This window comes from Neodiprion fabricii, chromosome 6 (genome assembly GCF_021155785.1).
Source record: "Neodiprion fabricii isolate iyNeoFabr1 chromosome 6, iyNeoFabr1.1, whole genome shotgun sequence".
In the NCBI taxonomy this organism is placed as follows: domain Eukaryota; kingdom Metazoa; phylum Arthropoda; class Insecta; order Hymenoptera; family Diprionidae; genus Neodiprion; species Neodiprion fabricii.
This window is the reverse complement of record NC_060244.1, coordinates 30,387,501-30,398,290: the sequence shown is the minus strand read 5'-3', so window position 1 is coordinate 30,398,290 and position 10,790 is coordinate 30,387,501. Positions and strand designations below refer to the sequence as shown.

The following is a 10,790-nucleotide window of genomic DNA, read 5'->3' as shown; positions in this document are numbered from 1 at the left end:
GGGCCTGGAGGGAGGGGGACGGTCTCGCGGACTCTCCCGGACCCCCGGCCGACGAAGACACCCATTGCCAAGGATCACTCGGTGTCCTTAGGGGGCGGCATATGCATGCCACCAAAGATATAACACATCGGCAACCCCTGCCATAGGTGGCCGGCGACGGCGCGTCTTTCTTGCGATTTTTCGACGGCCGCCAAGTCCTTTCTCTGCCTACGCATCCGTACTCAGCGGCCCCTTCATCCGGGCATATCTCTTGGCCGTACGATTTGTAACAGCTCCCACCCTTGACGAGACGTCCAACTTGTTTTGTAACGTGGTTGCGTGCAGCCCCCACACGGCCCGGCTTGGCACAACAAGTGGCAAAAATGTAGGCGTAAGTGTGATATACCTAATCAAAGTGCACGCTGAACGGCGCCATTGTGATCGAGACGCATTAAACGTTACCGTGGAAGTTGCATTTTGTTGACGACGCGAAGTTTGCCATTATTATATATATATATATATAGGTAATTAAATTATGCAGATTATATCGTTTTGTTTGTCAACTTTCACATACACCGTGACGCGCAGAGAGAGCAACGGTTTAACAAACTGCAAGTGCCACGGTCTAAGCTCACGACATGCGTCGTAGACTCTGTCGGAAAATTAAGCGATCGGTTACGTTACTGTTAAGCTTGCGTTAAGTGCGCCGTTGCAGATGAGGTTTAATGCGCGCGCGAAGGACCGCGTGGTTCTACAAGATACGAGATCTAAAGACGACGGGCGGGAAAAAGAGAGGGAGGAAAGTGCGCGGGTAGCGGTGGCGTTCACCGGATGACGTCACTCGGCGTGGGCGCACCCCCTCACAACACGCCGTCCTTATTCTTCACTGGCTCTGCACCCGCGACTGCTTCTCCATTCTAGACTCCGTTACTATAAACGGGCTAGTTTTGACCGCCCCTCAGGTGGCTCTCGTCGAAGCCGACGCCTGGTCGCATGAGGGGTTGAGGCGGTAAGCAGTGGCGCGCAATCCCATTCAGCCGCGGTAATGTGTTTATACCACTCGGTGTATACCCAGTCTCTGGAGCGTTTCTCTATTCACCTATGATCTGTTTACTTGCACGTAGGCAGCAGGCAGGTAGGCGGCTGTACTAGATGATACAGCTAGGCGAGGGGGAAGAGGAGGATAAGCTATAGCCGCTGCAGAGGGAGGGTGAGACCATTGACGCTAATACCATGCCCGAATACAGAGAGGTGGTCAGATAAATGGATAGAAGGTAGCAGTGCCAGCCAAAGACCCTCCCCCCCTCCCTCCCCCTCCCCGCCCATCCATGCGCCGTGTGTATACCTATGTATATTGTATCTGTTTGGAAAAGAGGTGAAAGACACGTGACGCGACACGCGAGACACACAGGACTCCGGGGGTGGGCAGGGGCCCACGGGGGAGGGGGTTTAAGGCGCGGGGTGTATCGCGGAAAGGAAGAACGGAGTAGGGATAGAGGGCGATTGACTCAAACCGAGCAGCGGCACATGCCATATCTGGCAAGACTTGACTTACGTGGGCTAAGCGCAACTCACCTTGCCTCACCTTCCGCGCGCCGTACTTTGCGTGTACCTTCGTCAGATCTGCCTCTGCCTCTGCCTTGCAACGACACGGCAACGGTTCCGCCGTGTAGCGCACCTTTTAAGTGCCATTACGTTAATATCGTAAAACACATGTATGTATATGTATATATAGTATTATATAGGTATACATTAAGATCTCATTTTAAAATTCTTTGCCCCGATATAGCTGAGATAATTTGAAATTGCTAGGGGGCAGAGGGCAGAGCCCGGCTACTTGAGCCAGTTGACTCCCGGCTCCCGGGGTCACGTGCCCTCGACGAACATCTCCTCGGCATAGCGCTTCGCGGAGAATCGTTCGTAGCAGACGAGATGCACTGTATCACCGGAGAAACGGCAAACGGCAAGAGCAGAAGCAAGACTAACTACAACAAGAGCAACGGGCTGGGCTGGCCAGTCTCCATCCTCGGAACGAGACCTGCGCTGGACCCGCTCGCGGCACGCGAAGAATGACCTCATCGCGGATGTCGCTCTGATTTGCTCAATTCGTTCCATCTTATGCCCCTCCCCCCGCCCTCGAGTCGAGCTCGCGCGTAACCACCGTCATCACACCTATAATGCACGCGCACAGCCGTCCGGCACGTACCTACTTTACGCGGCGTACATATAAAGTCGCGGACTCGCGGGTGAGGTGCCTACGCGATTGCCGCCGTCCTCTTGCCTCGTTATTTCATTACGACGGCGTGTGGCGTGTGGCGTGTGCCGGGTACCCTCCGCCGGCTATCCCTTGCCCGTTCTCAACGGCGGCGACCGGGCTCTGGCCATAATCATCTATCTCGCCTCTCCTCTCCTCTCCTCTCCGCTCCTCTTCTTCCCTCCCCTCGCCACCCGCTTTACACGCATCAAAAGCACAACGCGCATTAACGTACATAATATCGCAACAAAAGGCATCCGAGAAACTTCAAGTGCAGGAATAAGGATTCTAAAAGACCCCCTTCGACGCATGCACAATCTTTTTTGCCTCCAGCCCCAGCCTACACCTTTATTTCTGCACAAGTCGTGCACTTATTACTATACCGCGCAAATGGTGCATGCATAGTACAGCGGGTAGGTCTGCACTACGGCCGTGGTACCAGGTAGCGGATGTTTAGTGTGGTATACGGCACGCGAGCGAGCGGGGAGCAGGGCGATGGGCACGCGCCACGCTGTCCCACGGGTTTCTTCAGCTGGCCGTCGTCAATCCTCGCGATAAGCGTATAACGATATTATTAAAGCCAGTCCTCAATTTAACACCACTCGGCATGGTGTTCAGAGCACCACGATGTTTGCCGTGCCTACGCGTACGCGATTGGCGAATCGACATACCCCGCCATTAAATTTGACTACCGATTGGCTCCTCCTACTTTGATTTTCAACCGGTCCCACTTGCTCGATTCAAATCCCTCGCATAGCAATACCTCCTAGCCTCTTCCCCCCCCCCCTTCTTTGTGTCATATCACATTGGTTTTAGTCCACTGTACATGTATACGTGATAAATTCGTTCGCGTAGAATGCGCCAGCTTACCTACCCTGTATGTATATGTATGTTCATTACAACCCAATGAACACGGCGTTCGAACAGCAAGGAAAAGTGTTGATATTTATTAGTAAACGGCCATTACATTGCACGAAAACAATCTTTCACTCCACTTTTGATCGAGGGGTGAATCACCGGCAAAATTGTTAGTTATGCCGAATTTTTTTATTCTTCCAAAAATCGCCAAACACCCTTTTGCGACGTCGCTTTGTAATATCTTCCTGCATCACCCAGCGAAACTTTGTCAAATTATTTCACTGTGTTCTAAACCACCGTAAAACGTCCCAACATCACCGCGAGCATCTTATATTTGATCCTGCCGCTGTCCACACCACATCTCTTTTGTGATACCCCCCTTGCATCGGACCCGATTCCGGATTTTTTTCTCAACCTTGAAGTCCACAGAAAAAGCAAAAATGCGGGTCCACGTCTAAAAGTTGTAAAACTCTCCATTTTGACGTGGAAACCAATTATTTACTTAGAGATACCTTCGAATACAAATGAGTCAAACATTTTATCAGATTACATAGATTTTGTTCTATTATCGATCTCTTTTGTCCTGAGGGTTGGACATCTCGATTCAATTGAGCCGCTTAATGATTTAGCAAAGCCGTCACGGATTATACGCTAAGACTTTAAACTTCACGAGAATCCAGAGATATGGCAGCATTACAAAAGCTAAACTATCAGAACATCTGTATACGTATGTGAACAAACATCAGTACGGAAATACTATACAGATAATTCAAGATCTTTCGTCAAGTGATGAAAAAGTTGCAGTATAAACGGATTTACAATTTTCCATGTAAATTTCGCATCCATTTGTCCGTTGGTCATTGGTGGGCATTATCTTTCAGCATATTCCATGCATTTGATCGGATGAAATTTTTAAATAAAGTCAACCACGCAGGAATGGCATGTTATTTTTGTTCACATCATTCCTCTGGACGAAGAAAAATGATTTTGTCTGCCCTTCTCTCTTAAATGTACAGAGAAGCTATAAGCTTGGTCTGCTTTGCTCATTGAGATTTTTTCCTAAAGTTTCTGGAGTGTGGAATATTAATCACGCTTGATTAAAACTCATGCGACCGTACGTTTGGCGTATATACCTACGTATCCGCTTGGTGTATATGCGTTAATGAGAGCACGCGTGCTAACATACACATCTTCCTGCGAGACGAAAGCTTATCGTTCGAGCTGCTACTGCAGATGCTGGTGCATGTAAGGCGTTCGTTCGTGAAATGGTTGTTCCGTTTAGTTACACCAAGCATGCGCCTGTCATTCATCTGCTGGGCTATGGGACGTAAGGGGGAGGAGGATGGGAAGATAAATTTCAGCCGGACGTGACGTGTGGTAGTTTATATAGGAATACCAGCTCAATCAGTTAAACCGTAAGCGCGCTTCTTTGTTCGAGTTCTCTTCGTCTTTTTATAGTATCTGTTTCCTTGTTTCGACAACTTCTTTCCGCGGATATTGAAGAAATAAGGAGCGTTGAACGTGAGCGCGCGGCTGATACCTCTGCGAGTATCCCAGAGTGGGGAGTGTGAGGGAAAAGAGAACAGTGACCAAAATAAGAAGAAGAACGGCAAAAGAAAGAAGGCGAAGAAGAAGACGACGAAGAAGAAGAAGAAGAAGAAGAAGAAGAAGAAGAAGAAGAAGAAGAAGAAGAAGAAGAAGAAGAAGAAGAAGAAGAAGAAGAAGAAGAAGAAGAAGAAGAAGAAGAAGAAGAAGAAGAAGAAGAAGAGGGAAAAGCAGCAGACGCAGAAGACGAAGAACACGAAGAGGAAAAAGAAGAAGGGGCACATGTACATAATGGTTAGGGATGTACGGTATGGTAACCGGGTGTTAGTGAGTATATAAGAACGGGCCAGGACGGCCGACAGACGAACGGACGGAAAGGAGATAGTCGTCGCGCGTGGGTTGAGGCTGCAGCTAGGCTCGTGCCGAACCCTCTTGGTCCCTCTCCTCCCCTCTCCTCTCCTTTCTTCTTACTTCTCTTCTACTCTTCTCTTCTCTTCTCTCCTCTCCTCTCCTCTCTTTTTCTCTCTTCTCCTCGCCGCTCCACTCCACTCCTGCCTCATCGCGCCGCTCCACACCGGCACTAACTCTGAATACCGGTCAGACCTCTCTGCGTGTTGGTGGGCTCACACGGCGTGCGTACGTACGCATAATATATGTATGGTATGTTGTATGTAGATAGATTGGGATGCTGCATGGACCAGTCCGCCGGAGTGCTACGTTATACGGGCGGACAATGCGAGGGCGACCACACCTCTTTTCTTTCCATCTGGGTATTCAGTCCGTGGCGGGTAGACGGACTCTCCGAGAGCCCCGCTCGGCTCGGCTTCGCTATCGGCTTGGCCAGAGACAGAGTTTAAATGCTCAGGGAACCAAAGAATCTCTTTGGTAGCGAGGGATAATCAAATAACAGCGATCCCAATAATTTACGAATTTTACACATGTCCATAAATCAGGAATTCACCGGATGGGGGAGTGGAAAAGAAAATTAACATATAAATGTTGTTGTTTTTTTTTTTTTTTTTTTATATTTGTTATATTACCACTCGTACAACATTTCTAGACATTTATTGATTAAGAAGACGTGCTTCGTTTCAAAATTCTCCGTAATTTCTCTATCAGCAAACATGAAAGACTACTGCGTTTAAGCATAACCTCCGACGAAGAAAACTTGAACTATATTGGCTATTGGTCAGGATAAACGACAACCAATGTAATTATCGTCGACAGTGATACGTGTAAGCGATCTTTTTCCGTGAACAACTACTCAATACCAGGGGTACAAGAATTCCGCGCAGATTGCTTGATTCAAAGTAGCATACTCCTACCTTATACCTGCATATATTTTCATAGCGTGCTCCTGCGTCGCGCAAATCCGGTAGAAAACTTCGTAACAACACGTGCATAGGTCTCGTTGCACCGCGGTACACATCAGGCGCGTGCCGCGTCACTCTGGCATAGCCGTAATCGTCACTTGACAGTGCCTTCGTCACTCCTCGACAGCATATATGCAGGCAGTGTCGTCGCACCCAATTGGAATTCGAATCTCTCAGCCCACAGAGATGCGGAGTCGACGCGGTAACCGTATGTGTGACGCCGCCGATTCACGATCGGTTTAAATCACCTCCCGCGTCACCTGAGACTCTCAGCTTCTGCGGCAAAGAATCGCGAGGGTGGCAGAGACTCTCGATCATCCAAATTTCACCCTCCTGGTTTCCTTGTAACAGCATCACATTGTGTGTAAACGTAAGAAACATCCTGTAAACAATGGCACGTGCACTCGATAATACCTCGTTGAATTCATGATATCTGTGTGCTTGCTCGCACATGTTATATACGAATATACGTATGATGAATGGACCTGTTCTATCCAAGACTACACGCTTCGGAAAATTGAAATTGTGCAATCACACAACGACAGCAAATGATGCAGTGAAATCTTGCGAATACATTTCACACCTCGGAGCTCTACAATTTTTGGAACTAGATCAACGCGATGGAAAATCGTTACCCGCAATAATTGGTCCGTGAGTATTTCATTCCATCGGACCACAAAAGAGAAGCAGCGAATTCGCGCTTCCCCAAGTACATGATTGTGCGTAAACTGCAGTACAGATACAGGGAATATTTCATGAAGATAGCCACTGAAGCTTAGTCGCGGTGACCGTCTCCGTCCTGCAATACAGCTGCGGGATGATCCCCTCCCTGGTGTTAGTGGCCTCTTTCATCAAATGTTCCCAGTTTGTAATTCAACAAACGTTTAACAGCGGCAATATAACACAGTGCTGTGATTGAAACTAAACATTCGATTGACTCCCACGTACCCGACGTCTAACAGTTATCATCGTTTTTGCATCCGTATCATTGGTATTGCTGTTGTTGTGAGCAATCGTCATCGCCGATCTCATTATAGGTATAAATATAACTGCAATTGCAATTTTGTACGATTGATTTCCGCAATTTACGAGCCAAACTCTTCGCATGCCATGTTTGCGATTGTTGATGGAAAAAGTGAGGAAAATATTGGTAAATATGAAAAATAATAACGGTGATACCGCGTACGCGTAGGTATAACAGTAGCGCGCATAATACGTGCACACATACCTAGGTTGACAGACGTATGCATATACGCGTACCTATATCCCATGGGAAAACTGGACAAACCCGAACTGAACCCGAACCCAAACCCGTACCTGCCTGCGATCTAGCTGTACGAGTGGGGCGGCGAGTGCATACACAATCATACGTGAAACGCAGGTATATTATATACCTGCATGGATTTAAGATATGTGAGGGGCGTTCACCTCGCTGGCTGTACTGCGCGCAGAGGTGTGCGTCTGGCGTGTATATCTCCACGTACGTGCGCGCCTCACACGTACTTGACCGATGCAACGATGCCCGTATACCTTAGCGTTTCCATGCGCGCGGTCTCTCTCGCGTGCATCTCTGCATGTGTGCAGAGCCCGAGTCTCTTTCTCGCCTTCTTTCGCTTCGTCTCTCTCCGTCGCACCCGCCCTGCAAACGTATCTTCGGTACTCTCTCTCTCTCTCTCTCTCTACTGATTCTCCGTCTCTCAGTATGTAGTGGATGTTTGAGGAACAGGGTGCGGCCCAACCCACCTCAGTTAAGTTACCTACCCGTATTACTGCCGGCTAGGTACGAACGAGCAGGCCCAAGCACCAGGCAACCGGAGTATCATGGCAAATTATCCAGGGCACGTGTGAGGCACGCGCGTCCCCTGCACCTCTAATATGCCTATGCCTACCTATGTGTGTATCATGTTATATGATACATTTAAATTTATACATTATACCCGTTTCGTGCACGAATTGTGTTAACGGCTTATAAAAAATTTGTCTGAAAATCTTCTCGTTCTACGCACAGAGTTTCGTTCAACTGTATTTGAACTTGTTACAACCGTTAGATACAGCTTTCTGGAATGAATATCGAACCGAATCGAATATCATGTATGTTGCCAAAAATATATATTTTTTTTTTTATTTTACACGAAGGCAAATGAGGCAGGATGCTTTGGGGCTGCTACCTGTACTCGATCGTTGTCCCAATAGGATTACGCTCGGGGCGGAATCGCAGTTTAATTTTCACAGCGAGAAAGGCTTGCGAGAGACCAATAAAAAATTTATGAATGAACGGCTGCTGTACGGTGAAAGTCTTGTGCAACATGTAGCAGACTCCGTGTCGCAATCTCTGTACGATATGCGTGCATTCTAAAAAAATAAGAACCGAATACGTGTGCGGGAAGTGTTGTCATTGAGACCACGGTCAAGTCAAATCCAGATTTTCCAATAATCTTTACTTCAACGATTGCAACGATCTCACGTTCACAATCAGCATAATTTATGCAATGTGACTTGGTGAAACAAATGCGATTCTTTTGAACACTAGTTACGTGACATGCTCGTGCCCATAGGCGAATGTTCATAATAATTCCATTAATCGTAGTTTACCTGACTTCGCGTCGTCGGTAATAATATAGGATTGATAACGAAACCACGACTGGCGGCTGTTGCCATAAAGTTAGACAAAGCGCTGAGTTAGTTCACAGTATGAGTATTTGCAGAATTACTGGTCCCAAGCTGCTGAGCAGATGATTGGTCCAGTTCGCACCATGAATTTGTCAGGAGAACGAGAATGGACGCTATTAAGCTACCTAGATGCGTCTCGGCTGCAGCTTCAGGAAAACTTGAGCAGGTACAATATTCGAATTTTTTAAAATAATTTCATTCATCACTTGCTTGAAGGGGCGGGAAAAAAATTATGAACAGTTGTAAAATCCGGCAATGCACACTTGGAAAATTATAACCGTTTTGTCATTTCATTCTCACAGTAGTAATGCTATTCTTGTTTAAGAGTCAATGAAAAAATTTCAATAACATCAATGAAGATAACGTGAGCTGTAGAACGTTTTTACCCTCATCTATAACAATTTGCTAACAATTTGGTGCTCTTTGTGAACCTGCAGTTTCATCCGAAGGAGATATGTTTAAAAACAGAGATGATGCAGTATTTTCATATGTATTCATGCGAGGAAATTTTACACTCATCTGGTTGCTGTGGTTCATTCTGTTGTTTACACATGAATGAAAAAACTGTGCTTATACGTTTTCCTCACCGAGAGATGAATAATTCGGATTTTATTTGCTGTTGTATTTGGGAATCACTATACAACATACCACAACCGTATGGCAAGAGTCAATGTGGGATTGATATGCTTTTAGCGTTTGTGTAGGGTGTGGAACTGAATTTTGCAGTCCCGCCTTCGTTGAGCATGTTTCACCCTGATCGGAACAACGGTATAAGTGCGTCAACCTTGTCATCGTTTCGTAAGGTATTATTAAACCTACTTTATGAGATTAGGAGTATTTTCGAATAAAGCGATCGTTGGGTATTTATAATATACTTGTCACCCTTCTTTGCATTACCAAAACGGAACGCCCATTTGCTACATACCGTGCACAATCAAAATTTACATTCAATTAGATTAATTAATCAGGTATGGGTACGCGTTCATTCTGCGATGCCTCTCACATCTCGGCTCACTTGACTCACGGTGGACCAATCATGAATGAAATTCATTCATAGTAAATATAGATATACGTGCAGATAAGAGACAGATAGACATACACGTCTGTATTTATACGTGTAAGTATACATACATATGCATTATAATTTATAATACACATACACTGTCACTTATAATAGGTACACATGTATGCACATGTATAACCCGCGTGGGCAGATGAGTGTGGCACGCGTCTCTCCGCGTCTCTCCGCAACTCTCAGACGTACCTCTTCTCTAGTCCTCCCGTAGGATCGAGGTCATCACCTTTCTACATCCGAATGGCTTTCGCCCTTCCAGTCTATTTGACTAAAACAAGCTCGCGCTGCCCGCTGCATCTCTCCTCAAGGCCAGAAGTTACTGTATGATCGAAAGGAAGGATCAGGGACGTGGTGGCACGGGCGGCAAGAAGGTGGCAGGGGCCATCGTTTCCGGTCGCCCACGCAAGACAAATTTCTGGTCCTTTCCTCTCTGCTAGGACGTGGCAGCATCTACTCACGGGCGAAATTACATAAGAGGCTTCGTAGATCATATAAGCGCAGAGGAGTGAAACAGTTAGTGGGTGTCGCAACGATTGTGCGAGGGGATTTCTTGCGTCGATGATGTACGCTGCGAGCATGTTCGAATTTAAACACCTGGAATTGGACACTGTAGAATAAGATTCGTCAAATAAACATAACTGCTGTAAAAAACCTGAACATAAAACTGATTTCGAAAGTATTAAACTCATTTTAATTAACCGTCTTTTACTATCGTGCTCTATGAGCTTCGCAACTTTTGAATCAGCTTGATAAAAAAAATCTCTGTAGATTTTCCGGACTTGTTTAAGAATCGTCTACCTTAAGAGGTGGGAATAACGAACGCGTGTGCTAATGCGCGCAGAAAGGCATATCAACCAGCGGAACTTTAAAAAAAATTTCAATCTCACTTAATTCAATTCTTTTTACGTTTTCGAGCTCACAGATGCGTGTTCAGTTTTGTGCAGGTGATTTTACAAATATACAATTAAGCCACGTGGTGAAGACAGGGGCAAACACAACGATAACCTAGTGTCACCAATGACTAACTGCGTACAAT

The 10,790-nt window shown here is 46.4% G+C and overlaps 1 long non-coding RNA gene across 1 annotated transcript; it reads left to right on the top strand.

The window, feature by feature from the left end:
* The first annotated feature begins 10 nt into the window (after positions 1–10).
* LOC124185885 lies at positions 11–10,423 on the top strand. The gene is made up of 3 exons (XR_006871494.1): positions 11–370; positions 8,715–8,845; positions 9,857–10,423. It is a non-coding gene; the product is annotated as an uncharacterized LOC124185885 (long non-coding RNA).
* The last annotated feature ends 367 nt before the right edge of the window (positions 10,424–10,790 follow it).